The 26,346-nt window shown below is 39.7% G+C and overlaps 2 long non-coding RNA genes across 2 annotated transcripts in view; both read left to right on the top strand.

Annotated features, from left to right (window-relative positions):
• The window catches only part of LOC121030522 (uncharacterized), a 38,975-nt gene extending 19,443 nt beyond the window's left edge, over positions 1 to 19,532 (top strand). Inside the window, exon 6 of the long non-coding RNA XR_005790271.1 lies at positions 18,423 to 19,532. This is a non-coding gene — a long non-coding RNA (uncharacterized LOC121030522). The remainder of the gene's footprint in view (positions 1 to 18,422) is intronic.
• Positions 9,010 to 11,191, top strand: LOC121030524 (uncharacterized). Its single transcript, XR_005790274.1, has 2 exons — positions 9,010 to 9,651; positions 9,991 to 11,191. It is a non-coding gene; the product is annotated as an uncharacterized LOC121030524 (long non-coding RNA).
• Positions 19,533 to 26,346: the final 6,814 nt, after the last annotated feature.

Raw genomic sequence — 26,346 nt, forward strand, 5'->3', positions numbered from 1 at the left:
AATTTGGTTGTATCTTTCTACCTCTTGGTTTATTGGATTAGACGTTGAGAATGCCTGGGTCACTGTATAATTTTTAAATTGTTTTTCTCTTTCCTTTTCAGACTTTCAACTCTCTAAGTTCTCCTCATTCCTTTTATGTTGATGGGTCCCAAGTGGGACTGATATAGTACTTTAGTATCTAAAGCTAGATCTGACTTGTATTCTGGGAAGGTTAGCTCACAGCCTCTACATACTATATTTTGAACTTCTTAATATGCATTTTCCTGCTCTGAATCAGTGATTTATTTTTTGATCTTTGTTAATACTTCTTTTCAAGCTTGAAACAAAAGAAATTATCTAAAAATAACCCAAGACTGTTATCCAAGACTTTAAAGTAGTGTGAGCCAATAGGTTGACACCTTTGATCCTTAGGTAAAAAGTTACAGTTCTTTTGTTGGCTTTCTGCAAAAGGAGGAAGTGGGGGCAAATTACACAGCTGATGCTTTTTTATGCATGAAGGAACCTACTTTTGACAGCTAGTAAACAAGTTTCAACATTTTTCTGGGTAAAGAAGCTCATTCATTTAACATTTATTTATTGAAATAACCTCTATTATGTGGCAGGCACGGTTCCAGGCTTGGGGATTCAGCAATAAATAAGACAGACAGAATCCACCTTACTACTTAGAAATAAAGTAGTTGAACTTTTTTACTTTCTATTTAAATTTCCACTTAAAAAGGCAATTGCATTTCACTTTCTAAGTTCTGAGTCGGTTTTGAAGCAGGTGGGGAAAGAGCTCTATTATTACAATATTACTATATCAAATAATGTCTTTCCTTCCAGAAATCTTTTACTCATTACTCTCCAAGTTTCAGTTTTTTTCAGGAGACAAAAAGGCAAGCAAATGCAGCGGCAAAGACACATTTTGATGACTTAAAACAAATGCGCTTGATTTTAATACATGTTGTTTTATTGAGGAGGGAGATTTAAAGAAAACAACCAAACAGGAGGGGTAAGAGTGGAAATGATCTTAAAACTATTTTGAGGAGTCAATAGGGGGTGCAAAATTAGGAGAGGTCCTCCACTTTCAGATAAAGTTGAACAGTTATGTATTTGAGATTATGGGTTTTGCCATGCAGTTAACTTGGAACAGTAATGAAAAAATAACTATTAGTAGCTAAGCAGAGAAAGAATGAGTGAGGCAGAAAGACATAGGCCAGCATTTTATTTAATTCGAATGTGTAATCCATGGAGACTGTACTGGGTGTGAGTCACTGAAGGTATAAAAAAGTATGTAGAGGGGCACCTGGGTGGCTAGTTGGTTGGGCGTCCGACTTTGGCCCAGGTCATGATCTCATGCTTCGTGGGTTCGAGCCCCGTGTCGGGCTCTGTGCTGACAACTCAGAGCCTGGAGCCTGCTTCAGATTTTGTGTCTCCCTCTCTCTCTCTGTCCCTCCCCCGCTTGCACTCTGTCTTTCTGTCTTCCAAGAAAGAATAAACATTAAAAAAAAATTTTTTTTAAGTATGTAGAAACTAAGAACAGAGCATCCAATAGTTATCTTGGTGGTTTTCTTACCCACTTGTTTCAGTGTGGGTGTGTTTTAGGTAGTTTGTCAACCAGACATCAAGAGACGGGAATTTCACTGATAGAATTGGATGGGTTTTTATCAGAATTCAGGATATGCCATAGGCAGTTAGATTGTGACATGGAAATAGCAAGAGTTTAAGTGGATGCTACATGAGAAATTATCCTGGATTCTTGAGGTTGTGTGTAAGAATGGAGTCTTTGTTACTTTTTTTAGCAGTTGATGAAAAAAGTATGTGTTATAACTCAACCGAGAAAAGAGGAGTGTGTTTTGGAGACAAGAACTTGCACAGTTAAATAGCTCAATCTGTGGAATAGAATATAGCTGCCGACTAGGGATTGAAGACACAGACTGTCGGCTAGAAGGGTTGGCCAAATCGTTCACAAATGGTGGAAAGAAGGAGGGAAGAAATGAAGGACAGAGGGGTGAACAAAGGAAACAAGCAGATGAACAGAGAAAACTGCAGTGGGTTGTATTGAGGCACAGTTATTCTGGAGATCATGGCCTGATCTGAAGTTGGACACTCAACCAACTGAGCCATCCAGGTGCCCCTGTTCTGGAGTTTTGATTTCAGCTCATCACTAGGGAAAAATGATATTTTTCAGGTGGGGTTGTGTGATTTACATCTATAATTATTTAGACATGGGCCAATCTAGGGACAAAGCACAGTAAAATTATGTTTACTAGAAACTATAAGAAATCCTTGCTAGATTAACTGATACTTTGTGAAGAAAGATGTAGAGACCCCATGTTTATATTTTAATCTATTTTAGCATGTTGTGTTTAGTTTTTTTTTTTTTTTAAAAGTAAGCCACAACTGACCCTTAATTTAGTTTCAGATCCACACTTTCTCCCTTTATTTCTCCACTAGACCTTGTCTTTGTCATATTGCAAAGCTTGTCAAGGTTTTCCTGCCTATGTGAGATGAGATGCAATGAATAGTAATTCAGAAACCTATAGAGATATGTTTTTTTTTTATTATTCACTACAGACAGGAATGATGTCTTTCCTGACATGTAAGACATCGTAGTGTTTTCACATTTAGAAAATGTACCCAAAACACACAGCACAGTGCGTTGCATCCGTGCTCTGTCCAATAAACATTAACTGATGTAGATGAGAGAGCACATGTCGCTAACCAGAACCTCCTGCCTGACTCCGGGTCCTCAGAGGCCACAAGATTTTTGTGAGCAGGAATGATGGCCCATTGTAATTCCTTGTGTTCAGGATAAGTGAAAAGATAGTTTTCTATTTTAAAGGCAGCATTCCTGGTGAATGTAGCCTGATATATGCACTACTTGTTTGTTTGTTTGTTTTACATTTATTTATTTATTTTTGAGAGACAGAGACCAAGCACAAGTGGGGGAGGGGCAGAATCCGAAGCAGGCTCCAGGCTCTGAGCTGTCAGCACAGAGCCCGACTTGGGGCTCCAACTCATAACCCATGAGATCATGACCTGAGCAGAAGTCGGGCACTCAATCGACGGAGCCACCCAGGTGCCCCTATATGTGCTACTTGTATTGAACACAAGAGTCTGTTAATTCAGAAAATTCAAATATTTAGAATGCAGACTGTATATAATATATACACAGTATGAATATGCATATATGTACACAATATATGTACACACTGGGAAATATGGAATTTTAAAATAGGAAATGAAAAGATGTTATTTCTACTTTAACAAGAGCCAATGTATTTGGGGAAAAAGAAATGAAAATCCTTAAAATTGTTTATTTTATATTTCACATTCATTCATCAATAACTATTCATATAATATCTACTAAATGTAAAGACCAAGAAAGCACCATTACATTCTCAGAGAGCTTTTAATCTGATGGGTTAAAGGCAACCACAAGACAAAGTAGACTGTTATTTTGATTAGAGAGCCAAAGATTGCTGAAATGGAATAACAAAAACATCTAGCACTGAAGAGTCAGTCCTTACTATGTGTTGGCAGCTACATGATACATTTTAGGTGCGTTGTCTCAATCCTCATAACAATTTTGAGTTACAGGTACTCTTACTTCCTGAACCTCCCCCCACATACACTTGGCAGATAAAGCAGGAGAGATCTATACATATTAATGGCTTACCCTGGGGCGCAGAGCTAGGCCAGGCAGAGGTGGGCCTGTAAACTGAGAGCCTGACCCCAGAGCCCGAGCCCTCAACCATTATACTCCACTGCCTCCTAGGGGATGGGAGGGAGAGATGACCTCTGTTTGGGGAGGGGTCAACAATGGGTTCTTGAAAAGTGGTCCCTTGATCTAGGTCTTAAAGGATTGACTGGATAGTGTGGCAGGTAGAGCTATGGAGAGGGAAAGTCTGTTAGAGAAGAGTGATGGGGGTGCGTGGGGGTGGGTAGAGCTCAGGCTTGGGTAACACAGGGCCAAGTGGGGCTTTGGGAATACGTTGTATGGGGAGGTGGGCACATGGGGGCTGAAAAAGAGAGGAAGGCTGAAGAATCTGGTCTCAATCCTGTAGGAGCCAAGTATAAAATAGAGTAAAAGATTTGTAATAAAAATGGAAAGAATGGATATTAATAAGGCATAATCATTAGGAGGAGAGTTTTAATCAGCAAAATCTTCTTAGAGGAGCTGGATATTAAACTAGGGTTTGAAACTGATGTAAATGGAGTAGAAAAGCATGCCAGCAATCTAGAATATTGTGATTTAAATAGGACACTAGAACATAAGGAAAGCGGATAAAAGTCTATTTTTCTTGCATTCAAGGATTGCTGAGGGACAAAGTTGAATAAGTGAATGTCCACCTCTCCCACCTAGAAGAAAGAGAGTAGAAGTATTCCCCCCCAGCATCATCTCTGTCTCAGTTTATCATCTACTCAACTGTTCAAGTAAAAAAAAAAAAAAATGCAGTTATTTTTTTAGCCCTTTTCTTGTTCTTACTCTAAAATACATCCTGAATCCACCCTGCTTGGATCCTTCCTTAGACTCTGTGGAGTGCAGACACTCTACTGTTTGAAAGCCTCAATCAGATCAAGTCACTTCCTTGCCTGATATCCTCCAAAGGCTTCCTGTTGCATTTAGAACAAATTCCAACCTCCAAGTCCCTCAAATTTCCAGACTTACCTTATTTTGCTTTCCATTATGTTTCAGCCTGCTTGCTTCCTTTCTATTCCTTGGACTCACCGAGCTCTTTCTCAGTCTAGGGCATTTTACTCTTTTTTAAAAGTTTTGTTTTTCCTTTTTTTTTTTTTTTTTTTGAGAGAGAGAAAGAGAGAGCATGTGTGCATGTGCAGGGGAAGGGCAGGAGGAGAAGGAGAGAGAGAGAATCTCAGGCAGGCTCTGCACCCAGCGCAAAGCCCATCGAGGTGCTCATATCTCATGGCACTGAGATCATGACCTGAGCAGAAATCAAGAGTCAGTCGCTTAACTGACGGAATCACCCAGGTTCCCCTGCTTTTGTTTTTTGCCTGGCCTCTCTTCTCACAGAAAATCAGCTCAGGGGCGCCTGGGTGGCGCAGTCGGTTAAGCGTCCGACTTCAGCCAGGTCACGATCTCGCGGTCCGTGGGTTCGAGCCCCGCGTCGGGCTCTGGGCTGATGGCTCAGAGCCTGGAGCCTGTTTCCGATTCTGTGTCTCCCTCTCTCTCTGACCCTCCCCCGTTCATGCTCTGTCTCTCTCTGTCCCAAAAATAAATAAAAAACGTTGAAAAAAAGAAAATCAGCTCAGATATCTTGGCCTTTGAGAGCCCTTCTCTGAACAACCAACCTGAAATGTTATATCCATGACTCTTTTTTTTCCCACACTTGTTAAGGTCACTGTCTTCATATTTAGAAAACTTTATTCAAATTAGTCTTTATCGCTCTACCTAGTTATAATTTTCCTCTTGATTTTATCATTTCCCAAAGTGAATTAAAACAATCTCTGTCTTTTTCTGAGTCTCTAGGAGCATTTTCACTTCAGAGGATGGGACTGGCTCTGTCTTCTCTAGTGCTACAAACTCAGTGTCCAGCAAAGTGCTTGGGATATAGTAGATGCTCAATAAATATTGGTTAAGTGGATGATGAATACATGAAAAGAATGGGTGTGAAGATGGCTTGAGTAATGGGTGGAAGGTTATGTTTTATCCAGTAAATGAAGTAGATTGTGAAATAACTTATGTGGCTGTATTTTCTAACGTGTTCCATTTCCACAATTAACCAAGTTGCTTTCTTCTTTGCACACCAGCTAATCGACAGTGGGTAGGTGGGACTCAAAGCCTTTTGTGTTGCAAGGGGAAAACAAGCCTGAGATTTAAAAGGAGGGAAAAAAAAATGGTCTTAGTTAATCCACAGGGTGGGTGAGAGCTCAGCCAGAATGCTCTTTGGAATCCAGACAATTCAGTGACAGTAACACCCTCATACAAGTGTTAGGGAGGTCAGAGGAGATGAGTCTGTGACATGTGCAGTCACTCTTGATGTGTTTGATTTTTCAACAGTATTTCATGGTGACATTTAAATTTGAATGGGAAATGACCTCCTTGTTCCCAGTTCCTTTTCTAGCCAGTATAGGATTGCTCCTTCAACAAATATCGGTATGTTTTGTCCGGCAGAGTTCTCCAGTATCTTAACAGATGGAGTTTACGAGTTTATTTTCTAGTAGAAATAGTGATTTCAAGTCAAGGAGGAGGTGGTAGGAGCTATTTATTTTTACTTTTTAAAAGGAATACCTTCCTGGCAAATAAGTGAGTACATGAGCAGACTCAACAGCTTTCTTGGAAGGAGTCAGCCGCTGCAGGTATGGGAGAATTCCTTTGGCCAGCCTTAGCCTCCCCGTGCATTTCTCACACTTGTGTTGGCACAGTTGGTGGAGTTTATTATTAGCGGTCTGTCCTACAAGCCATTCATTCATGGAATATGGCCCTGGGAGAGGAATCTTCACGCGAAATAAAAGTGTCCTCGTTTTTCATTGGCTCTGGGGGCGTCTCACATAATGGAAGAACATCCTTGAATAGAAAGATCTCAGTTCAGAAAACAAGGAAGAAAAGGTGAGGAGAGAAAGATGTTCTCGGCAGAGTCAGCTCGGAACCGAAGAATGAAGATTTTGTTTCGTGCAATGCTAGTTGCCTTGGCAGGCTCCAGCTGGCACTGTGGGCTTGCTGTAGCTGCTGAGTCTGAGCTGAGGAGAGGAGACAGTTCGCTTTGCTCAGCCTCACCATGCGTCCCAATATGTTTTTGATTTCGTATTTTAAAAATAAGGTGCATGATCTCAAAAGGAAATCATTGCAGGCGGTTTTATTCTTTGCTTTTTCTAATGGACAATTAAAAAGCAATCCTGGTTCTATTCCAGAGATTTTCTCATTCCTTAGCACAACTGTAATTTGGCCACATATAATAGTGCGGTGGTATTATTAGATATTATCATGTTTATTTTATTCAGGAAAATGCGTGACACACCTTATTTGTATTCTTTTTGAGGAAATGTCCTGGAATGGGTTTTGTCCTAGCTCCTTTCTGTGCCTGCAAGAAGGTGTGTGTTAGGAATTTAAGTTCCTAGGAATAAGAATAGTATTTCTTTTCTGAGGGGGAAGCATAATGATTTTGAGCTTTGCGGAGTTTCAATGGGTTATTGTTGCTTTTTTTTTTTTTTAAACAACTCTCCAGCCACCAAGTCCTACTGTGACACACACTTCCTATCTGCGACGGCAGATATTTATATTTCAAATTAAATAAAATTAGAATTAATTTTCATCTGAAAAATTTTTGGAATTTTGTTTTTTTAAGAACTATGAGGTAATTGGAGATATCCCAGGCTATCGCAAAACCAGGGCTGGGAATCACTGCTTTCGTGATTAGCACTTTGTAAGCCTTCAAAAAATATTAAAACCAGGATAGATTGTCTAATTTCTTGGGGGTGGATTCACTTTAGTATAATGTAATGTGTTAACAAATGCTCAGAGAGGAGGATGCGGATCCAGAAAGATGGCTTTTGCAGAAGGCTTTTATCCAAATTAATTCAAAGAATAACAGGAACAGTTGTGTATTGGGGCAGAAGGAATAAGGTGACTCAATTAAATGTTAGAGAAATCTCCAGGAAAAAAAAAATGTCTCATGTCAACCCAATACTAACAATAAAATTCTCATTACTGAAATCGATAATCCTGTAATAAATGCATAATAACTTCAAAAAGGATTCTTTTATTAAGTATTTTTATATGATTGGCTATGCACCAAATGTTGAAATCAAATACTGCTTTGCTTTACTTTAAGAATGATAAAATTCTCTACTGTGTCTCTAAAGAGAATCTTAAATGAGATGCTTCAAAAGAGTAATTTGCAAATAAATCCACCTGCTGAATTTGTGCCTGAACCTACTATATTTACCTAATTCATTTTTGGCTTTTGCTTAGCTCTAGCCATGGCGACACTGTGAGAAATGAATGTCAAGTTCTCCTGGGTAGCTGGAATGTTTGCACAAGGTGGGGGGGGGGGATAAGTAAGGGTAGTGGGAGCCCCAGGGTTTGGGTCCCACTCAGTGGGGGGTCTTGGGGGCTGGTCTTCCGCAAAGCCTGAAGAACCCTTCCTGTGGTCTGGTTAATTGGTACGGCTAGCCTGTTGCCATTTTGTGGGTCCAGGAAGACCTTCTCCACATTCAGAGTTGAGCACAAAAGCACTTGGTAGTCTTGGATTGGGAGAGTTCAGGATCCATGCATATGATACCCAAACCGAGATTGGCTTTGTGGCTTTCAGAGATAGATTGCAGGCATTTTTGTAGTGTTCACAGATCCACAACTCACAGACCTACGACTGTATATGCAGTTTGAGAGGAAATTAGAATTAGTACACAGGTAGACTGAGAGAGAATATGCTGCCCTGAAAATACTTTTGTTTTGGTTTTGGGGAGGGATGTCTGTTTTGAGCTTCCTGTGCTTCTTGCCTGGTGTTCTGTAGAGAATTTTGCATTCCAAAAGATAGGCCAGGCTCCCTTCCTGTGTCTGAAAGCTCCAGGAGGTGCTCTGATAGAAGAGAGGCGTCCCCGGCCTGTTTTTGGGAGATCATCTCTCCTCAGCTGGCAATGCAGGTTGTATCTGGTTGACATGCCAGTGGTTTTGCATAGATTTTTCTCTAGAACCTTAACTGAGGCATAAGGGTCCCCACTTCCTTGAAAGGAGGATCTCCGTTATGTCTTAGTAAAGTTAACGAGAGTGAGAATGAGAGAAGGGGTATCTAATTATTTGGAAAATGATCGTTCTCATTTTTAACTTTTCCTTTTCTCTACTGTCTAGACCTATAGCACTAATATAAGTGAGGAGATGCTTTATGGAGACCCATAAAGATGCTATGGTCCTAACAGTCCCAGCCTTGGTACATTTTTCTGTCGTTCATTTTTTTCTTACTGTGGTTAAATTTTCACTCGTGCAGTTACCTCTTAGCTCTCTTATCTTTTTTTTTTAAGATTTAAAAAAAAATTTAAGTCATCTCCACACCCAATGTGGGGCTCAAACTCATGACCCCAAGGTCAAGCGTCATATGCTCTACTGACTAAGCCAGCCAGGTGCCCCTTGCTCTCTTAGTTTTGCATTTACATGTCACATATTCAGGTTTGCTTGGAGTGTAAAATATGTTTCAAACTTGAGAGAGATCAAAACTAGGTAAGTTCATGAAATATAGTGCCTTCTCTCCTATGCCAGAGTTATTTAAAAGGGAGCAATGGAACTTTTTGGATTGGTCCCATTCTGCACTGGGCTACTTCGGCTTTCAGTCTGTGGTTCAGTTCATTGGCACTCAATGCCAAAGGAACTAAGGTCGAGGGTTTGATCCTCAGGTGGGCCAGTTGGCTGCGTATTTTTCCAACAGGTTGTATGGAGATTCAGTACAGTCCCTACAGAAATGCTGGTCTTCAAGGGGTTCTGGTGAACATGTGAGTGACGGGTGAAAATCCAGCCCCATTACTGGAAAAGCAAAGCCCGTGCCCTACTGTCATTTTTGCATCTGGATGGAACGTGCCACTTAAAATGTGAGCTTGTTACTCAACCTCCTTGTGTCTCTGTGTCCTCATCTGGAGAATGGAGATAAGATTTGCTCCCTTTCTACCTCACCAGGATCTGTGAAGATTAGATAATGGCTGTAAAGTCCTTATACAAAGGTATGAGCATTATCATAAACAAGGAGATTAGTCAACAAATAAAAAAAAGAATTAAAGGACCTCCCAAAGTGTATTGCCTAATCATTTTTGATTCGGTATCAGTCGTTTGCAGTCTAACCTCTTTCGAGTTTGGTTTCGCAGCAAAAAGTCAGGTGTGAATGTTTGACCTTTCTATTTATTTATAAGGTTAAAAAATTGTTTGATAGTGAACATTTATATTAATAAAAACAAAGTGGGCTTTGAATCTGAAACAGGTTTTATTTGCAAAAGAAGGTGAAGGCTAAGGTCTCTAGGAACATATGCGCCACTGAGGGATATTTGCATATATTTGATCTGCAGGCACGCTTGGGTGATTTTCACAGTATACCTTGGAGTTTAAGTTGTAGCAAGGAGCCATGGCCATCGCTCAGCAGCACAGTTTGCTCTCTCCAGCTTTATTATGGCACACAGCGACAACTTCATTTTTAGCATTAAAAAAAAAATTCTCTTCACTTAATTCAGACAGTGACCTGCAGGCCTCATTCTGACTGAAGGAGCCATTCAGAATACTTGCAGACAAAAGCAGGGCTTTTTCCTAGCAACCAGATCAAAGCCAAATCTCCCAGAATAGCTCCCTCCCAGGTTTTCTTTGGCGCATAGGTTCACAAGGATTCTAAGGCTCGTGGTATCCAGTTCAAACTACTCTTTCAAACTGAAATGGAAAGGAAAACTCCTGAGGAATTTTCACAGACTCTGAAAACCGGCGAGCACTGCAAGAGCACTTCATCTTGGGAGAACGTGGTGGTCATTTGGAGCATCCCTAACTTTGTTATCGCCCGCATCTGCATGTACATTCTGTCGGACTTCCACAGAATGAGGTCTCTGTTTCCTTTCTGCCAGTACCTAATATCAGCTATGCCCAGGAGCCGGCTGATGAAGACTTCCTGTTTGTTTTGAGTCACTGTTAGAGTGATAAATATACTTTAGCTCTCTGCTTAGAGAGGAAAGAAACCAGCTGCCCTGAACTACAGAGAAAAAATGCAGAAATTCCGCTGAATGGCCCTGTTATCAAGGAGTTTCAAGGGCAGCATCAAAATGAAAACTATAAGCCAGGGCAAAGTAAATAATTTCCATATTAAAGCATCTTGCTGCATGCATAGACCTAAGTTGTTTGTCTTTAATCATTTAGGCAAGCGTTGCATTTTTCACTCTTCTAAGACTAACTCAGCAATGTTGAAAGATTTTTAAAAATGTAAACTGATGCTACAGAATAATGGGGAGCTATATAAATAAACAATTACAGTTGTGGTTTTTTGATCTGACCACAAGCTTTTAATGCCATTTTTGCATGAGCATAGAATGCTTCTGGATAAACAATACTGTTTACATTGTCAGTGGCATCCACTGTTGCATTGAGTCATTTACATATGTGATTATTTGGATATAGAGTAACCCAAGAACAAAAGAATACTATAAAATGATTTAAAACAAGAGCAACAGGAAATCCTTTACAGCTTAAACAGCACTTCTTAAATAAAGCTGTGGAATTTTTGTGTTTTGATTTCGTTTTTGCCCTTTTATTTTGAACAGGTTTTAGATTTAATGGCTAGTGTCCTTTGAGTGGAATTTCTATCTTAACTCTGATTTGAAGGATGGTGAATTTAGGAAGCCTTGTGGATCTGAATGTCTTGACCACTGCATTCTGGCTTTTGTGTTTGTTTGTTTTTTAAGCTCAGTATAGACTTGATGTCCAGAAGTCATGAGTTGGAATAGATGGCAACAGCTTGCATGTGCCTGAAGTGGGATTGAATTGCTTATTTCCTTCCAATAGCTATGGTCTCTCAAAACGATTTCTAATAGTAGGAGAAGAGTACACAATCATCTACATTAAGTCTCTTTCTCCAGGATAAAGGAAATATTTAATAAGCAAATTTAAAGTAAAGTTAGCATCAACACTTTTAGGCTGTCAAATTTGTAATGCAGTTAGGGAGGCAGGATGGTGTGCATTGGCCTTAGGACAATGTGTCTGGTCATATTTGTAAACTGAGACTTACTTGAAAATGCACATGAATTGTTGTTTGTAAAGAAGTTTCCCCAACACGCTGGAAGTCCGTGATTGGAACATCAACACGGTGCCTTCCTGGATGAGAGAATTATAGTGCTGAAGGCTTTATGGAGATTGGCTCCTTACCTTGTAAAAGCTCATATTAAAAAAAAAAAATAATGTGTCATTGGCAGATCATAAAGTAGGCCATGCATTTAGAAATGTTCACATTAGTTAAAACAAAGCCAAATATGCTATTGTTTTTACTTTCCAAATATGTGGCCATATATGTCTCTTTTACTCATACAACAAGAAGAAAGCATTTAAAAATGTGATTAAGGGTGGAAGGATTAAAGCACTGAATATTTTGTAGAGACTTGGAATAGAATCAGAGAATGGATGGTATTAGGAAGAGAGGGAAAAAATAGTGAAGCCAGCATTTTCTGTGGGTAAGAAAGAAGGGTATAAAACAATTTTTTGAGATAAAATGTATTTGCAAGGGTAAGGATGCTAGGGGAAAATTTTCGTGGGCACATGGGCCTCTGTACTTTAAAAAAGAGGTTAGAATTAAACAGAAATATATGAGGGTAGGCGTTTAGGTGAGGTTTTTGGTAAAATCTCTTATTTAAAATAAATTGGAACTCTAGCTGGGTGGAACCTATCACTTACCAAATATAAAAAGGCGTGAAAAAAACCACGCTGTATCTTTGGAGTGCTATTAAATGCCAAGTATCTAGTGCTGAAGTGAAACTGTTATGGTCAGATTGATGCTGTCCATGTGAAGCCACCATTCTTCGCAGCAATAGCAATTGCTTAGATTGTTTAAAACCAGCTTTGGTTGTGATAGCACATTTATGATCCAGCCTTAAGGAACCCCAGCCACTGACAGCCAACATCCATTTCTTCATGATTGAATAAGAGCAAAAGAAATCACATCTTATGTTTGCACCTTACGCTGCCGTTTACAAAATGCTTTTGCTCGCAACGTCTCCCGTGATCCTTGGTTGTATCCGGTTCTGGTTGTAAATGGGAACAGTAATAGTTTGTCATCTGTCCTGTGCCCGTGGTGGTGACTTCAGCAAACTGGTTTCTTTTAAGGGGACAGAAATATTCCTCATGCTTCCTAACTACATTTCAGGAGCATCGTCTTATGAAACAGATGCTGCAAATCCTTCTTTTAAAGTATAGTAACTTGTAGCAAAGTGAAATAAAAGTGTGTTCCATAGCAATGAACCCTGTATCTCCCTGACCTTCTCATGACACCACATTTCTGATCCCAGGAGTTTTAGACAATTCTGTTGGAGAAGGTTAAGCATAGGTATGGGGAATAAGGACTGTGGGACGTTTAGAATCATTCCATCCCAGTAGACGTTTAAAAAATAATAACGCGTTTATTAGAAGAAATGGTGGTGGGAAGGGGGGATGTTTTTCACACCTGTTTTCACACTTCTGAGGTGATAAGTCCAGCCCTTACAAAATAAAATGGCAGGTTTCACACTAAACCCACCCAGGCATATTCCTATAGTCTCCTAACCCACTTATTCTTTAAGCATAAAGAGGCGGGGCTGCCTGGCAGTCTCAGGCAGAAGAGTGTGCGACTCTTGATTTGGGGGTTGTGAGTTCGAGTCCCGTGTTGGGTGGTTGGGTGTAGCGATTACCTAAAAAAAGAAATAAAAACCTAAAAAAGAACAAAGAGCCAACAAGCTCTCTTGCACAAATCAGTGACTGAGAGAGGTCTCCACCATCTTTGCTTTGCCCTCCTGCCTTCCAGATGAATGAGCTATCTTCTGTATATCCTGTATGGATCTTCAGGGGAATGTACTAGGTCTCCAGTGACTTTGGCTCTAGATCAACAATCTTCTTGCCTTTTTAAAAATCTTAATACTCAGTGAATTAGACACCTGAGTTCATGATTTTACCAACTGGGTTCACACACATTTTCTATATGTCCTAGATTCTCTTGGCCACCATTTCTTCCCTACCCCAGTTACTCATTGACATGATATAACTTATTTCTCACCATCTTTCTTCTCTCAGAATGGTCTATCTCATCACAACCTAGAGTCACAGAATATTATAAGTGGAATTAACCTTAGAGATCATGTAGGGCAGTATTTAACAACCAACTCACAGAACTCTTGATTTACCAACCTTCAAACCTGATCTTCACCACTTTTCTCCAGCTGAGTAGATGCCAACCTCATCTGTGCAGATGTTGAAAAGAAAAACTAGGGGTGCCTGGGTGGCGCACTCAGTTAAGCGTCCGACTTCAGCCAGGTCACGATCTCGCGGTCCGTGAGTTCGAGCCCCGCGTCAGGCTCTGGGCTGATGGCTCAGAGCCTGGAGCCTGTTTCCGATTCTGTGTCTCCGCTCTCTCTGCCCCTCGCCCATTCATGCTCTGTCTCTCTCTGTCCCAAAAATAAATAAACGTTGAGAAAAAAAAAATTTAAAAAAAAGAAAAGAAAAACTAGGACTCAACCTTGATTTCTTACTACCTTTACCACCCTATATCTAATCCATCAGTAAATCTTATCTTTTTGCTGTCTTGAATATATCCAATACTCTTCTTGCCTTGATATGGTAAGAGCCTAAAACTCATCTCTTGCCTTGATATGGTAAGAGCCTAAAACTCATCTCCTTGCTGCATATTCTCTCACATTTCCCTATGCTATTTTTTACATATTACTTTTTGACTTTGTTGATTTTTTTTTCCTTTTGCAATTTTCTGGCTTTGCTTCCCTTACTAAGATGTTAAACTCCAGGAGACTGGAAACAGTGGGTATAGAATACTCTTTAACACATGTAATTGTGCCTGGGACATCATTGGCTCTCAATGAATTTTTTTTGAATAAATTAATCTCATCCTAAATAGACTGGAAATATGGACCACAAAGAAGCTACGTGAATTTCTTAGGCTCACTATATGAGTTTGTAAGTTTACAACTAGAGCATAGGTCTCTTGACCTAGGGGAAAGTGGGAAGTAAGCAAACTGCTGAGCACTGCCAGGAAACCTTGTCATACACTGGGTAGATCTGTATATGGGAAGAGACCTCATCCCAGGACCAGGAGGAACTCTGGTTAGCTGATTCAGGGGAACAATGAGTAATAACATTGGGTTTATTTTCTTTCTTTTCTTTTCTTTTCTTTTCTTTTCTTTTCTTTTCTTTTCTTTTCTTTTCTTTTCTTTTCTTTTCTTTTCTTTCTCTTTTCTTTCTCTTTTCTTTCAGAACCAAATAACCAGAGTTCTTGTAAGTGTAGTTTCTAAGTACCTGCTGTGGGGCTCAAAGCCAAAGATCAGAAAAGCTTCTAGAAATGTACTTGGGTTTTCAACACCCAAGTGTCTCTAGAAAAGGGAGGCTACTCAGAAATGGAACTCAAGCAAATCCTAGGCTGCGCTCCAACCTATTGCCCTACCGCCAAATGCTCATTACTCTACCTGGTTAAGCATAAACCACTCACTCCATGTTTACTCAACTCATACTTAATGAATAAAATACCTACTATGGCTTTTCTCCTAGTAGCTAAAAATATTTTTGAGGAAAAAGTTTCAGTGTTTTATTTTAGTCAGGATGCTACCAAGGGCTAGTTACTGAAAATTAAATTGGATCAATCTTAATCAGTTTAGGTTATATGAAGGTCTTATATGAGGTACCATTGACATTTTGAGGCCTCTGAGGTAACTTGGTATGTGGGCCCTCAGGGTTTCACTTGCAACTAGGATAAGTTTGCTTGAATAGAGAATCTATCTCCTTTTATTGTTTTGTATTATATTTATCATCTTCTTATCTTCACTATGTGCCAAACAGTTTTCCATGGAATGATTTATTCTAATAATTAAAAGAAGGCAATATTCTTTTGGTAGATGACTGTTTTGTCTGAGTTATAAAATATAATTTGCTTTTTTCTTTGTACCATTGTTCCAGAAGAGATTCATCTTTAATTAGTTTGAGGTGTACTGTGGCTTACCTTTGTCTCCAAGTAAAAGATTTTTCTTTTTCAAAATCAGATGAATTCTGAGTTGACAAGGTAAAATATCTGCACTGAGATTAAAAATGCTAGGATTTTCCATTAAGAAGTTGCCTCTCTAAGTTGCTGTAATTTAGCACTTCAGGTACTGAACACCTATTAAAGAAATGCTTGTTTGCGTTATGTTAGATGTAAATTAGGTGACTCACTTTCTCCATCTCTTTCTCTATATTTATTTTTAATCCTGCTCTAAAGCAGGAACTAAGACCAAATGAAATTAAAGCATTCTTTTGGTTTGATTGGTCTAATATTCTTCAACGAGCTGACTATGACTCACAGCCTGTCCCCCTTTTATTAGTAATTAAACTGAGACACTGAGGCATTATGTAAACTCATAATAGCAGATTAAATATCAAGTCTGTAGCCCACTGAACTGCATTGCCGTGTTGAAACTGATACTTACAATATTCTCCTCAGATAATTTTAATATTTTACATTCTACGTTTGCCACAGAAAAATAGAGTAATTAAAAACAATCGTATTTTATTTTCGTTTTTGCTAGAACGGCGTTTTCACTTTGAATGGAAGAGAACAGAAGATAATAAATGTGCCTGTAACGTTTGTTTGTTTGTTTGTTTCTGCTGCATTGACAAATGCTTCTATGGTGTGTGGTGGCCATTTCTTCTTTATTTAAAAAAAAAAGCTATTTTTCTCTTAACAAAAGTAACTCAGATCCATTATAGAAAACTTAGGAAGTTTAGATTTATAAAAGTAAGAAAGTAAGAAACAACCCACAATCCCACAATTAGAAAGTAACCATTGTTAGCATTTTGGCTCACATGCCTCCAAGCACTTCATCTACGCATGTTCTGTTCTATGCACATTAAAGAAAAATGTATCTCCTACTGTATTTTTTTTTAAATCTCTTTTTGTGTAAGAATCTATATTGAATATATTTCAGTGTCACTAAATATTCTTCCACAATGTCCTTTATCTTGCTGCACCATTATTTATTTAATCAATCCCCTATTGTTGAGTATTCGGTTGTTTCCAATATTTTCCAGATTATAAATACGATTGGCATAAATGTTGCATGTAGCCAAATATTTGTTCATATTCTTGGCGGCTGTCTTAGAACATATTTCTAGAAGTGGATTGTTGAGTCAGTATGTATGGATTCTAGGCTTTTAGTTCGTATCAGTACCTTTTTCCTTGGAAATATTACTCTAATTCACATGCTAATTTGGTTATAGCTTATTATTTCAGTATTTTCATACAGCTATTCCTTTTATGGCAACCAAACATACTGACTGTGTGGTGCTCTGAATTGCTCATATGAGAAGGTTGAGAAACAATGGACTAAATTCTACAATGCCCTGATTACTTCAGTTCCATTAATTTGGCATAATTCTTTTTCTGGTCTGCTTTTGGCTAGTTGTATCTGGACCCATCATATGTTTTACTATTCTTCTGCAAGAAGCCTCAAATAAATTGAAAAAGGGGGCCTGTCAGCTGCAATCTAATATGGTATATTAACACTCAATCCAAATCCAGGCAAATGTCATCTGTTCATCATAGGCCAATATAAGAAGCAAGTATTGTGATGATATTACCCAGGAAAAGGTTCCAGGATAACTCTGAGGCAGAACATGTAACCTATTCACCCAAGAGGCTATTATACAAATTAACGTGCTCACCATTAAAACTGGCAGAGCTTCTAAGGCTCAGCTAGGTTAGCTGCTCAGATGACATCAGTAGGAAGAAGGCCCGGGCATAATTTCATCTTTTAATTTTGTCTCTTGTCTCTTCCAAGCCTTTTTTCCTTCTTAGATGGGATATGGTAGAGATTAGGCATCATTTACATTTTTCAGATTCCAAATTATGAAAAAACAAACATTCATACTGGTGTTTTCATTAGTGTCTCTTAACCTCTCTATAAGGCATAAGGTCTATTCAGGAGTCATGCACCAGCAGAGAAACAATTAAAATATCACATCTTCCCCCGCTTCCACCCCTAAAAATGTTTCTTGGCTCAAAAAGGAACTAGGTTCTCGGCAGTTTGAACCTAAAATGCTTCTTCAGCTTTTCTTAGACTCTGGCCATCTCAAAATGCAACTGAAGACAAAATTGTCCCGTAAGATTAATTTTTGGTGATTGAACTTACATCTTAAAAACTAAGCTGTTTCACTTCCTTATAAAAAAACAAATTTCTTGAAGATAGATTTCCATTCCATGTTTGTAATCCCTGAAGCACCTAATCTTTGGTATGTATTGTGGGGAATGAATGAGAATGTCCTACGTCCCCACAAAGGCAAGGTATGACTCTGACTGGCAGCATGCGTAGTGGAGAAAATGCTTAGATGTGCAGGGGTCAAAATACCCAACTTTTCCTTCCTGCCCTGCCAGCCGACCGGCTGTGTCACCTTTGATGAGTTAATCAATCTCTCTGAACTTAAGTTTTCATCCTTATAAAATGATGACACAAATGTTCTTCTTTGAGAACAGGCTGTTTTGAACATCAAGGGAAATGAAATAGAATATTGTATAACCTGATTAGTACATTTCAAATGAAAGTTATTGTTATTTTGAAGACTTGTGTTACTGTTTTCCTCATTGGAATCCTTAATTCTCATTTCCCAGTGCTGGGGATGGAAATGATAACTTAAGTCAACTCTCTTTGTATGTGGTCTTTTATCTTAACTTTTGTAAGGAGAGCTTTTTTCACTAAAAATTACGTGTATAAACACAACTGTATCATTTTTCTCTTTCCTTCTTTTTTAGCTGAAAGATAACATACTTGCAGAAAAGTGCCCAAATCACAGATGAAGAAGCCCACGGAAACAGCATCATAACCTTGGGACAGCACCCGGGGCCCCTCACACCTTTTCCAACTTGCTACCTAATTCTCCCTGCCTGAAGGAAACCAGGATCCTGGATACCAGGATCCACCCCTATTTAACTTACTTTCCCATGATGTCATGCCAAAACAGAGTGGGATCAGAGTGCCCACTGAGCCATGTGACATAGCAAGCTGCTCATGGTCTCTCGGCTTCAATTTGCATCTTTAAAAATAAGGAGGTTGAACTTTCAAGGTTTTTTTTTTTTTTTTCCATCTTGAGATTAAATGTTGACATTTAAAGAGTCTTCTAAAGAACACTATTTATCTAACTTCAACACCTTCTGTGGTTTGTTAGCTCAGGTGGAACTTCTCAGAAGCCATGTTCTAAACGAGAGGTGGTCAATTAACTTTATCCTCTACCACGAGCACAAACAGACCCTGAACCGCATGGACCATATTGTGAATGTGGTTCCAGGAGGAGTGGGGGACAGAGAACTGATGCCTGAAGGGAATGGTCTCCTGCAGCACTGGGAGGCTTGCTGCAAAGCATTCCCTCCACTTGGTGTGCAGGGCAACATCACACCACAAGAGTAGAAAATTCTTTATAGTTTGATTGTTCTAAGCCGTGATTCAGGTTTGGGACAAATATGGACTCCTGTCATTTGGCAACTAAAGGACTGTTTGATGAGCAAAATGGAAGACTTCAGTAGTAGGATTAAAGTCTCCTTTTGCCTTAGTGATACACTATCCAGAAGGAACCTATAGCTGTACGACTTCTGTCCTCAGAAGCTGAATGAGATGAGGAAGAATGAATTAGGATGACTTCCCCCAGAAGTCAAAACAGTAGGCGTTGCCTCCAGTCTTGTGACACGTGCTCTGCCATGGGCTGTGTTTCCTATAGTTCTAAGAGCCTCCTAACTTGAGGGACTTATTTAGATGCTTTTATTCTGTAATCTTTCTTGAATGATTTCTTCGAAGAGAAAGATTTGGTTTTTCTAGCAGCCAAACAGGTGAGTGAATGACAATCAACTTTTCAACAGGCGCAGAAACTCGACACTGAATCGATGTGAATGAATGATACATGAATCGAATGATATGTCGACACATATCATTTCCAATCGATGCTCCTGAATCGAAAGTGTACAAATCTCTAGGGTTCAGGGGACATATTACCCCAGTACTTCTTGTTCTAGGCTTGAACCAGGATGCACATCTTTCTCTATGATCCAAAGTGAAAATTTCCCCAAGATACACATGTAGTGAGGTGAGAGCTCAAGTCTCTTTTCCTGGAGAGCCACGTGGCCCCCAAGGACAGTAAGAACTTGATTGTTCCCAATCGTGGTGGCTCCAAGCACATTCTGAGTTCATGGTTATGGATGCCCAGGACAGAGGCATGGTGAGCCGCCAGTTCACAATATAGTATTGCCACATCTTGATCCAACTGTAAGAGAGGTGGGAGACACTTTTTCTCCTCTGGACTGTTGTGGAATGTGCCTTTCAGCTCCTCCTGCAGGAGAAACCCATATTCAGCTGGGGACGGGCATGGTCTCCCGGGCAGCTTTGTTGCACGAGGAGAATACTTTCTGCTTACCTTTGAGAAAATTGCTTAAATACAATTACGCTCCCAACCAGCATTACCCCCACCTCCTCCGATGTCAAACAAGAAACCCAACCCCCAAATCTAAACACCAGACAAGTAGCTTGAAAAATGAAAATAAATGTTCAAATCCAAAAGCCGTGTGCTTCTGTGATTGAAAATCTTTTTCTTAGCGAGTGGGAGTTGCTTTCATCATTGCTGGTCATATGTTTTTGTTTTTCATTTCTGGTGGAGAAGTTTTCTAGGGTATTTTTCAAACTTTCCAGCTTAGCAAAGCGTTGGCTAAAATTGAAAAGAGAACTAGGCGTTGGGTCGGAGGCAGCGTTAGGTTTGTTCTGGTGAGGGGTGGGGGGGGGGGCAGGTTGCTGACACAGCGAAAATAAGACAAAACATTTGAAACTTCTGGCTTTGTACTTCTCAAATGCCTCTTTTAGAAATCGCTTAAGTCGTTATTAACATCCACCACCCACCTTCCCTTTTTGGTCCTGACATTGGGTAATAATAGATAATGTTGACATATGTTCCCTGCTGGTCAGAAATACTATACTTCTGTGAAAGGTAACATTTTCAAGCTATGACAAAATGTATTTTACTTGGACAGAACATTAGTTATTGGACTAATCTCAGAATGTGGGCTGTGGGGTAAAAGTTTTAACATTTTCGTTGTGGGAGAAAGTTTCTTGGAAGAGTAAAAGCATCAGTATGGGGTGTCTTTAGCTTTCACCATTTCTAGAGGTACTGGCTCGATGTCAAACTCTTATGTCCTTAGGAATGTAAAGGAAACATTCCCAGTATGTATGAAAAACATCTGTCCATGGACACAGCAACTTTTAAAAATGATTATACCCAACTTTACTGCAGTATGGATTATGGAATCAAAAAATATTTTTCACTGTGTACCAAAGAATTCTGTTTTACGGGCCAGTTTTAAAGCTTTTAACTGCATGAGACATATGCTGCAGTTCTGTCGTTTGTTCTCCATGTGATGTACTATGAAATGTGTGTGTGAGAGAGAGAATGAGAGGATGGGAGAGAGAGAGAGAGAGAGAGAAAGGAGAAAAGCATGCAAATTCTTCTGATCAAATGTGGTCCTCAAAAGTACTTTTGAAACTAATTTAAGGGATGAGTAAGGAAATGCCCCAGCTGGCTCCCATGCTCCTGAAGTCTGAACAGCCCTTTGCAAAACTGGAAAAACTGATTTTGTTTTGAAGGCTCACACAGACTTTTGTGTTGTGGAAATTGGACAGAGTTTTTATTGAATCTGGTCCTTTGTGTTTTATGACAGTCTGAATGGGTGTTAAGATTCCACGAATAAATCTCTTGCCATTTCTGAAGTTTCTGATATAAACACGGGCTCCGTCAATTTGCTCTGCACAAATGTCTTTTCGAATGTTAACAAACATGGCGCATTGATGGGTGGGCTGGCCAATGGGACAGCAGTCTGCCTTACTTGGTAGGACATATTGGTACGATTTTTCTCTAGTTTCTCAGTGCTGGGGCCATTGAGAAGTAACAGCTGCTGGCGGGTAACAAGGTGGCGGTAGAGAATGAGGACTTCATGACAAAAGAGAGGTAAGACTGCTGGGGGGGGGGGGGGAAGTGGTGTTAATGGCCTTCAATTGAAAGTCTGGCCAAGACACCACATCAAGGGGATTGTGGCTTGACCCTCAGGAAATGAATTAGTTATCTTCTTCAGGATCTCAGGTGAATCGCCTAGAGGAATGTAGGTAGTGAAGGCAAGAATATATTTTAAAAATCTAGTCTTCCTATATTCAGCATCAATTTGTGATTTTTGAATGTCCTTTAAACTCAAATGTCAAATGGATAATGCCTAAAATTAGTTTCCAAGTGAATACTGTAATTTAAAGCAGGCAAGCAAGCAAAAAAAAAAAAAGGAAAGAAAGTCTCCATTTTTATAATAAAAATTAGGTCATGCTCTATATAAACACTTTTGAAGAAGAATCACGATTGGTTTTTTCAGGACCTATTATGTTCCACAATTAATGGTAGCGAAAAATTACATATTGTATAATTTGAAGTTTTCTAATATATGACTGTCATTATAGCTATCATTCTGAACCTAGTATTGGGTTTTCATTTTGAAACACAAGTCCAAGTCTCAGTGGCCTAAATCTTATTCTTCAGATATTTAATGCCCAGACTAGGATGCGATGGCTCCTTTTTCTTGCATCAATAGGAATTTATTATGTGGTTAAACTGCCAAATAGCATCCAACTCTTTACTTAGTTTGTGCATAATTGCCCTTCTAGGGTGGTTATCGGGTATATGGAGCCATTCCCTGACCATATTCTCTCCTACACACTGCCCTTCCTGGAGACTTGGTAAAGGATCTGAGTAGTCATTTTGGTGGAATTTACATTCATGATAAAATCAGCGCACTAATGGGGAAGGTTCGTGGGAGATTTTAATACACTGTGTTATTGGCATGACAAATTGGGCCAGTTACTTGATGTGCTTCTCTTTGTGGGCCAAATTCTGCCCTGTGTTCCTTACTTGAGATTCCCACTGAAGTAGTAATTACCGAGTGGAAGAATACTAAAAATGTTCAGCCAAATGCTGTTCTAAGTTGCTATCATGTAACTCCCAATGAAGTTAATTACGACTTAGTAAGAACCAGTGCTACAGCATCTTAAGGGCTTTGGAATTCTGTGATCTGCCATCCAAGACACAAGGCCAACAGTCTGCCTTTAAATATCTCATTTTAAGAGGTGGATTGACTCTGTTGAAGGTAGACATGGTTGTGCTGTCACTACATATGTAACGGGATTTAAAGAGTAGAATTTAACATCTTTGAACCCAAGAAGTTTGATCTTTTTTGCTGCTTCCCTCTTTGGGGGAGGGTTTGTTTTATAGAAACTTTAATTCTCTCTTGCGTCAGAATCCATCGGTATGAGTTACCTCCTATCCCATTTCCCCAACATCCCTTAACTGTAATAATATGTAATTTTTATTTCCATTAATTGCAAAACATTTGCTTAAGTCATCACTGCTTAGCTATTATTTCCTGGAGCTAAACCATTATCTTCCTTAAATACAGATGTTTATATTATGCATAATATAATTCCTGTCATAAGAATTCATTATAACTTTTCAAAATAGTTTGGTTCTCATTTAGCATATGTCTCAGTTTAGCCTTTTATTATTTTTTAATGGGAAAATAAGGGCCCTGTGACCCATTGAATTGGTAGGCTTTTGTCAGTGTGCAAATGGGGTAGAAGGGGCAGGCCATTGGCCATGGCTTTGGTGTGAGCGGAATATACTGCTATTAGTACCATTTACTGGATTGCCGCAGATTGAGATTCTTCTGAAAGTTGGTATGTGGAGCTTGCCAGCCTTTGGGATCCACCAGTTTTTGCCGGAGGCTAATGGTCCAGGGAGTTTCTTGAGGTATGTATTAGGAAGCAGGTAGCTCAGGGAAGGCAGTGGAGAGTGACTAGTTATATATCCTGTGGGAACTCCAAAGTGATACTGGATTCACATTAAAGACCTTTCTAGGCGAGAGCTGGAGAACAACCAACTCATCCTTAGAGAAGACTGGGCTTGACAAGAACCGATTTTACCTGTCTTCGGGCTTGCCAGCGTTCAAAGCTGCCTTTCTATATGTTGCTAACAAAGCTATCAGGGCATGAGGGGCATTGAGAGTTCAATTTCAAAGTTATAAATACGGGATGTTAGGCTAGAAGAAATGCCCTTCTTTCCTCCCTCTTTGTTCTTTCTCTCCCGTCTTCCCATCCATCCTCTCTTACTCCCTCCTTTTTCTTTCTGTACATAAGCATTTATTGAACTCCTAGTATTTGGCAGGCATCGCAGCCACCACTGGGTATAAACAAGAAGAGTCATGGTTCCTGTTCAGGAAGAATTCACATTCGGGGCACCTGGGTGGCTCAGTCGGTTGAGCGTCCGACTTCGGCTCAGGTCATGATCGCACAGTTTGTGAGTTCAAGCCCCGCGTCAGGCTCTGTGCTGACGGCTTGGAACCTGGAGCTTCACGTTCTGTGTCTCCCTCTCTCTCTGCTCCTCCCCTGCTCACACGCTGTCTCTCTCTCAAAAACAAATAAAAATTTAAAACAATTAAAAAAAAAGGATTCACATTCCAGTTGGGATGATATTTGAGAAAAGCAACAATTATAGAACGTATCTTACATATGAGAACATTAAGAAGGCATACCCAGGGTGTGCCATTGAAAGGATTATGTTGTAATCCTTTGTAAGTAAACAAAAATAATGTTGAAATATAGAGCCAGTGCAGTGAAGACCAGCAAAGTTTTGATTTTGCCTGGGATAAATATTTATTGCCTTCAAAAAAATCAAATAATTTCAGATTAGCTTTTCTTCCCCCTCAATTGTTTGGTGCCCCTTCTAGATGGTGCCATGAGCACATGATGTCCTAACCCAGGTTGGACTTTCAAAGATTTCCAAGACTAGATGATAGTTGAGTTGAATCTTGAAGAGGTTGGAGTTATGTAACTTGTAATGAATTTGGTAAGGTACCCTGGCTGGGAGCAGGAGAGAAAGCAGGATTTTGGGGGTGGTGTGTGTTATGAGTAGGCCAAGTCTCTGTGAAAATGCATTGAGAAATGGTGCCCATGGTTTGGAGCACAGAGTTGGTGGAGAACAAAGTGGAGATTTGTGGGAATTAGGACCCATAATGACATATCGAGGAGTTTGGATGCCATCTAAGAGAAATGAGGAAACACTGAAAAATTCGAGTAATTAAACAATAGATTCATATGTTAGAATAAATTACTCATTTGATGGTGTTGAAGAGACTTGGAGATGGGGTTAAGGCAGTTGGGAGGCTATTGTAACACTCCTGACCAATAACAGGAGACCTAAGCAGATATTTTGATGGTTAAATCACCAGGACATATGCAAATTTCAATAATAGGAATGAGAAAGGGGAAAGCTCTCAGAATGACACTCATTTTTTCTGGCTTTTTGATTGGGTGGACAGTGATTTTAAAATTAGAATTAAAAACATACCCATAAGGAGAAATGATGTATTCTGTTTAAAAAAAAAATTTTTTTTAATGTTAATTCACTTTTGAGAGATGGAGAGAGACAGAGCATGAGTGGGGCGGGGGGAGGCAGAGAGAGAGGGAGACACAGCATGTGAAGCAGGCTCCAGGCTCTCAGCTGTCAACACAGAACCCGATGCAGGGCTCGAACTCAAGGACTGCGAGATCATGACCCAGGCCGAAGTCGGACACCTAACTGACTGAGCCAACCAGGTACCCCCGATGTATTCTGTTTTATACGCCTTGTACTTGATGTCTTTCTGAGACATCGAGAGGAGAGCTCTGTTGGTTTAGCCTAAAGAAAAAAAAACAAAAAACAAACCTATACCTCAGACCCAGAAAGTTTGGGTTGAAAGAAGATGTGAGGGCTAATTCTGCTCCATATTAAGGGATTTGAACTTCTTTTGTCCTCTATTTTACTTATTCACATTTGACTTATTTATTCAGAGTTTGCAAATCTCTACTAATATATGTGGTTTGCATCTTAGCTAGCATGAATCTCTATTGATTATAGAATATTCTTTATCAGCCACCAACACTGAGCCTCACGTTGAGCTGAACCAGTCTTTATTTCAGTGGCAATGGTCCAAATTCTCTGCTTTCAGGTAAATACAGAGAAATGTTGCTGTTGCCCATCACCTATGGCCTGGTAGGTGGCAGGATAAATGGGGGTGAGGCCAATTGTGGAAGTTGGGTCAACAGCAAATGATTACCTTCTTTTTTTTCTAATTTTAAAAACAGTTTTTATTTATTTATTTTGAGAGCGAGAGAGAGAACAAGCTTGGGAGGGCAGAGAGAGAGGAAGAGAGAGAATCCCAAGCAGACTCTGCACTCTCAGCACAGAGCCTGATGTGGGGCTCAAACTCACGAACCTTGAGATCATGACCTGAGCCGAAATCAAGAGTCGGATGTGTAACCAACTGAGCCACCCAGGCACCCTGCAAATGATTACCTTCTATTCCAATGTAGGTCCAGCTCTGTATAATCTGCATATGCTGGCCTAGATAGATATTTTATTGACCCAAGAATACGAGCTTGGAAACAGGCAAACAGACCCGTTGTTAGATGAGGGGTGCTTAGCTGGGGTCCATGATCTGCCAGAGCCAGACTCACTTATAGGAAATTGTTAGGTACATGCCTCTTGTGATCAGTTCAGGTTTGGAGTCCCAACTTGACCCCTCCGCAGCTGTTAAAAAAACTTTCTGCAATTACATTTCCTTGTAAGAAAAC

The sequence above is a fragment of the Herpailurus yagouaroundi genome, unplaced genomic scaffold (genome assembly GCF_014898765.1).
Source record: "Herpailurus yagouaroundi ecotype Mexico unplaced genomic scaffold, PumYag 140, whole genome shotgun sequence".
NCBI classification, from domain to species: domain Eukaryota; kingdom Metazoa; phylum Chordata; class Mammalia; order Carnivora; family Felidae; genus Herpailurus; species Herpailurus yagouaroundi.